Here is a 6,013-nt window from a genome sequence, read left to right as displayed (position 1 = left end):
CTGATGGTTGTAGTAGAATCAGTTTTGTTTTCATGGAAAAAGTATTTAGTTTCTTGTTGTTACTTCTTCATATGCAGTATCCTGGTGGACATGGCTTGTTAAATTTTCAGAAATTAGCAGTTGTATTGTAAATTGCATTTGTAAAATGAGTTGATCATATTATGTTTAAAAAGCTAGATATTTATAGGCTGTGCTATAATTCCATTAAAGAGCTAGGAAAGTTAAGTCCCCAGCACCTTAGGTGAGGCAGTTTCTAAGTTTCTAAGAAAAGCATTCTATTTTCTCATTTGCTTTTAGCCTTTTGTGTGTATACTACAAAGAAAAAAGGTTTGCTATCAGTAAACCACATAAACCCCAAGGATAAATGATTTTGGTAGTAGTGTACATCGTACCATGTTTGTAAGGTAACAGGAGGCAGTAGCTGGCTATCAGGCACTTTGTTCTGTGAGTCCTTGACTTGAGTGATTCATTTCCATCTTAGCAAGTTCAGTGGTGTTACCTGACTTCTTTGCTGTTTTACATACATGTGAGAATCTCTAACTGTTCTGCATATACGAAAATTCCACCCTACCTTTCAGGTCTAATTTTTTTGTTAGGTGTTTGGGATGCCACAAAAGTGACTTGGGACCCTTTTGTTAATAAAGGTACTATTACTACTTAGGAAAGGGGAAAAGGCTTTTTTCAACAGTGAGTTGTATCCTGAAACTTAAGTAAAAACCAGCTGCAATTTCTTCAAGCCTTTATAACTGAACTGTTTCCTCTGAGAGTAAGGTGCACTCTAATCTATTTCTAGTGCTTTGTCAATGAAAGTATTGTTTGTATTACAGATAGCCAGCTGTCTTCCTTGCCTCAGAAGTTCTGCAAGACAGAACCAAGCAAATGCCAATAGAGAGAGAGAAGGGCTGAAAAAAAGCACTGAGTTTTGAGAGATGAGCCAAAACAGAGCTCTGAAACAGGTAGGAATGGATGATGGCTCCTAACTTCTAGATATGCTTCAGCAAATCTGTTATTCTTATAAATAAGAAATGAAATTGTAAAAATTTTCTCAAAGTGGAGGGGAGCAACTTCAAATTGTTATCATTTTTTTGTATTTTTGAAGCTCATCACTTTTAAGTCTCAGAAATACTTTCATAAATCTTTTTGAGGAAGATGCAATAATGTTTCCCTTGTTTCCTCAGGAAGACAGACAGGAGAAGGAGAACTGTAATGAAACAGAATTGTACATAAAACTGATGTTCATGTTTGGGTGTTTTGTTATCCCTAGTTGTTATCCCAAGTATGAAGTCAGGTTTGAAGTGGCAGTATTTAAGTGCAGTTCTTGATACACAGAGTTACCAGGAAGCATTTTTATCCTTGAGACTGTGGATCTGTGGAACTCTTACCTAAAGAGGCCATCTTTGGATCATAGACTGATGGGATTTTCTGGGAGCCTACAGCAGCTTGTAAAGGATTTTACTTCTGTTGTTTAGCAAGCACATTGAGTTTTATTCAGCACAGGGAGATTAAGGAGGAAATTTGGGGGAAATAAATATCTAGATATGACATCTGTCCATGTAGACAAATGTGTTTATTTTCCAGCACAAACTAAAGTCATTAATAAATGGGAAAGTTTTACTCTGAGGTGGTGGCTGGTATTCACCTGCAGGATTTTGGTTCTGGACAGCAAAGACCAAGGAGTTTAAATGAATGGAAGGATTTGGATCACTACTGTTTAAATTCCTTTAATGAATAATTAATTGTGCCATTAATGCAGAAAAACAGGCTAAGCGAACAAAACATCTTGCTGTTTTGCTACTTGGCATGGCAACTGAGCAGTTAACCTAGTCACAGAATTAGTGTGGTATTTGATAAATAAAAATAATGAAAATAAAATCCGTATGTCCAGACAATCCCTCAACTTCCTTAATTAGGTTTTCTTTTAAAGGGAACCAAGTTCCTTTCCAGTTGTCCTCTAACCCCCTTTCTGGATTTACATAGAGTTCCTAGCTTTATCAGTGAATTGCAAAAGAAGCTCTATGGACAGAAGCTGTCACTGACAGTTGATCATCCTGAACAGGCTCATGTTTCCAGTATGCAGAAAGAGGTAGAGGCACCTATAAGAAAAAATTTAAAAAAGAGGTATGTGATTTTTTTAATTTTAATCTATTTTTTAAAATAAATAACAGTTTTGCATTTGGAGGGGCAGTGAATTAGGAGAATGTAAGCCATACTTCTTTGGGGTCTTACTAGTTTAGGATATTATATTTTACTACTTAATGTGGGTTCTGATTTCATAAAATTTTTTTCACTGTCCTTTTTAATGGAAAAAGATGCATTGGTTGTATATACCTACACTTCCTTAGAGTCTAAACTTCTCTATCAAAGGATGCCATGGCCCTTTACAGCTTGAGCTGCTGGAGCTAAAATTAGCCAAGGCTAGCAGTTATACTTTAAGGTATGCTAATCTTAAAAATTTGGGAAAAATGTTTTGGTTTGTCCAAGCTTCTTTCTCAGAGCAGCTGAAAATAAGGATCTAAAGTTTCCTCAGTTTTATGTTTGGTTTTAGTGGCATTTTATTGCTTACACTTTAGTGTCTTCTGGTCTAATTTCACACACATATGCCTCCTTCACTGCCACTGTTCTGATTCATTTGTATCCATTTTGCTTGTACCTCATTTATCCATGGATCTCTCTAACCTGCATCTCTCACCTCATTTGCTGCCCTGAAAGCTGCACTCTTACCCCTTTCACCTTGCATGTCTTGGCACGGTAGCAGTGGTGGCAGTGAGAGCACTGAAGAGAAATCCTCTCACCCTCCTGGTTGCCTTTGCAACTGCAGCAGTTCCTGGATGTGTGGAAAATCACTCACTGCTGGAAAAGTCTCACTCTGATTCTGCTCCTCATGCTGGGCCAGATCCAGGGGATCTGGAAGAACACAGCTGCCAAATTTTAATTGTTTTGGAAAATACTAGGGAGTGCAGTGTGCAAATATAGTCTGGTCTTTCTTGCCCAGCCTGAGCTACAGGGGCTCTTCCTCTGCCAAGCAATGTGGAGACAGAGCCTGTTCAGTGGCTTTTTGCATTCAACTTCTTGATCTTACAGTGAAATCATTTTAGGAGTCAGATTGAATTTGTCACAGTGTTTGGTCCAGACAAGGAAATGGGATGCCAGGTTGCTGAAGTGCTGTGTTTTCTGTGATGGTCTCTTCTTTGGACCTCCAGAGGGAACACTGCAAAGCTTATTTCCAGGCACAGTAGAACTTCCAACCTGAGCTGCTGCTTGAGGCAGAGTTAACCAGTTCAGATTCATAAATAAAGGTTTGCAAGTACCCTGAAAGTATTTTGCTGCTTGTTGTTACAGACATGAGGTGAAGTTTAATTCACCTTTTTTCAGAGATCCTGAGATAGCTTAAGGAATGGCAGTTGTTTTTGCAAGAGCAGAATTTTGATGCCCAGAATAAAGTTTAGAGATTTTTTGACAAAATTTCTGACATGTCACAAAAGAACTTGGAGCTTGGTATGGTTGTAATAAAGGATGCATTGGTTCTATATAACTACACTTCCTTACATTCTAAGCTTCTCTATCAAAGGATGTCATGTTCATAGCAATAAATGGTAGGAATAATTAGGTAGGTTTGTTATCAACTGTGGCATACATTCTGTTTACTGGCTTCACAGGCAAACTAAACCAGAGGGTTTTCCTTATCAATTTTACAGACATGTGATGCCCAGAGATTACATGGCACAAGTTTCTATTCTATTACTTTTTAAAAGTTTGTTACTTAAGACCACTTGAACCTTTTGGTGCAATGACTCTTGTGAAATCAAGTTTCAGCCAGTGTTGCATCACACTGATAATTCTACATGTTTTTCTCCAAGCTAAGGAACATATTTTCCATCAGTTTAAGCTGCTGTAATGAATACCCTCATTACTAATAGACTGGGGTGGGATGGGAAACAGCTTTCAAATTTTGCTTCTTCACTAACTGTGGGAAGTGTTGATGTGCAAGTGAAGTGATTGCCTGTTACTTAATGTACATCTGTGAGCCAACTGCAAAATCTCACTCTTTGTCAGTTTACTAAAAATGGAAGAGGTGAATGTGAGAGTCTCTGATCCAAAGTAAAACCGTGTATATCACTGTGATGCCATATGCTATCTTAAATCTCACCAGTAGTAATGGAAAGATTTCTGCTCCCCCTGGCCTCCAGTGGTTCCTCTGACCTGTGTGGTTTGAAGTGCAGCCCTCCCTGCACTCCCCTCCCAGCTGTACCCCTGGAAACCTTGGTAGGGCTGGTAAAGGCTGCCTAAAGATGCCTGGTTAAGGGATCCAGCACACCACTGGGTAAGGAGTGCTGCTTCTTCACTCCTAACATGAGCCCCAGGCCAAATGTTCTGGAAGTTATGAATAAGCTGTTGTATTTGCAGGCTAAACAGCAGCAAATGTTTTATGAATTCTGAATAAACGAGGAAGGAGTAAATTAATCGACCTGATCTATCCCAAGATTGTATCAGGTTGATCCCAAAGCAATTACTGTGACTTACTTAGTGTGACTGGCAATTATTAGTGGTCATAATTAGAGTTTTGGGTTTTATGAAAGCTTGCTTTTCTTGATGGAAACAGATTTTGTTAGCTTCCTTGTTTGTCTTAAAAATCATCTCCAGAGTCTAGACACATTTGTTTCTTCACTTGAAATCTGCTCCTTTCAGAGGTAGGAGACATTTTGGTCACCTTGATAGACAAAGTTTTTTTGTTTTATTAGCAACCATCTTCTGCACTGAGCTGGCCAATAAAACTCTTCAATACGCTGTAGAAGTCTTTCCCCTTGTGCCCCATTTCCTCTGAGGGCTTGTGTTTCTTGCTGCAGAATGCCATCTTTCACTGGTCCTGCTGCTCTGGAGCAGTGGTTTCTGTTAAAACCATCCCTGATCCAAGCCTGGGAATAGGCTCGCCCTTCGCTGGTGGTTCCTGGCTCTTGATTGAGACCAGATGTGACAGCTGCTCAGCACTGTAGGGTGACAGGGTCTGAGGTGACTTATTTCTAGACTTTTCTTCGGTAACTTTAGAAACAGTGACCTTCAATCCTTGCTTGTCATCCAAAACAGTAGAACAGAGCTGTGTTCAAATAGTGCTTTTGCTTTGAAAGCCATACATTTTGTCTCTGTTGAACTCTTAAGTCTCCAAGGATCTGCAGGTCTTGAGCCTGGCTGATAAAAGGAATGCAACTGGCCATTTATTATTTTAGCTAATAAAAGAGGATATTGTATATTAACTTTTTCACATTCCAAGGCACTAGCAACAGAATGAAGGTTAAAGGCGTCTGATATTCACAATTAAAGAATGGAGCCTTTGTTTTTAGCACAGTATGCAGCTGAGACAGAAGGAATATGGCAGGAAATGAAAACCAGGTGGCTTGAGTTTCAGTTTTTAAGACCAAAGAAATGACCTTCAGAAAAAGCTGTTTCCTCACTCAATAAAAGTAAGTTAAACATATACAAAATCATTTAATTATTCTTTACGTTAGTTTGCAGATGTTTCTGTACATGTATCTTATATTTCCACAGAATTAGGACAGTGATGTGTAGATTAGACTTTAAAACCCTGCTGAGATAGAGCTAGAGCTTTCTGTAGCTTTAGGTTCTAAGTTCATTTTGACGGGATTGGAACGTACATCATATTCAGTGAGTGAATTTTTTACTCATTTTAATATATATTAAACAGTCATGTGTATACAAATGTTAATGTTTACATTGCTGTAATACCATTACCAGTTACATGGTACTCATAGACTCATAGAGTGCTTTGGTTGGAAGGGACTTTGAAGATCATCTAGTCCCCCTGCTGTGGAAGGGGACATCTTTCACTAGGCCACATTCCTCAGAGCTCCATCCAGCCTTGAACACTTCCAGGGGTTGGGGCACCCACAACTTCTCTGGTATGTGCCAGTGCCTCACCACGTTCATAGGTGAGGTGCCTCACCATAGGTGCCCTCTTTCAGTTAAAAGCCATTCCCCCTTGTCCTATCACTCCATGCCC

The sequence above is a fragment of the Passer domesticus genome, chromosome 10 (genome assembly GCF_036417665.1).
Source record: "Passer domesticus isolate bPasDom1 chromosome 10, bPasDom1.hap1, whole genome shotgun sequence".
NCBI classification, from domain to species: Eukaryota; Metazoa; Chordata; class Aves; order Passeriformes; family Passeridae; genus Passer; species Passer domesticus.
The sequence above is the reverse complement of the archived record's forward strand: the minus strand, read 5'-3'. Positions refer to the sequence as shown.